This window comes from Triticum dicoccoides, chromosome 6B (genome assembly GCF_002162155.2).
Source record: "Triticum dicoccoides isolate Atlit2015 ecotype Zavitan chromosome 6B, WEW_v2.0, whole genome shotgun sequence".
In the NCBI taxonomy this organism is placed as follows: Eukaryota; Viridiplantae; Streptophyta; class Magnoliopsida; order Poales; family Poaceae; genus Triticum; species Triticum dicoccoides.
The window spans coordinates 718,488,973-718,489,203 of NC_041391.1; positions in this window are offsets into that span (position 1 = coordinate 718,488,973).

Sequence of the window (231 nt, forward strand, 5' to 3'; positions counted from 1 at the left end):
TCCTAGAAACGGAGCGCGTAGAAGCACTTCAAGAGGAAATAGCGGGATTTTTGCTCGACCAGGTCATAAATCCGAAGGGAGAATACTATTACCCGCTACCGCCCCCATGAAAACCACTTCCAATTGTCATCGTGCTCCGAAGGCACCAATTAGGCTAATGCCACTGGCTCCGAAGGCAACATGCATATGTAGGAGAAATTGTATATAGCTATACATGTGTGTATGTGTGAA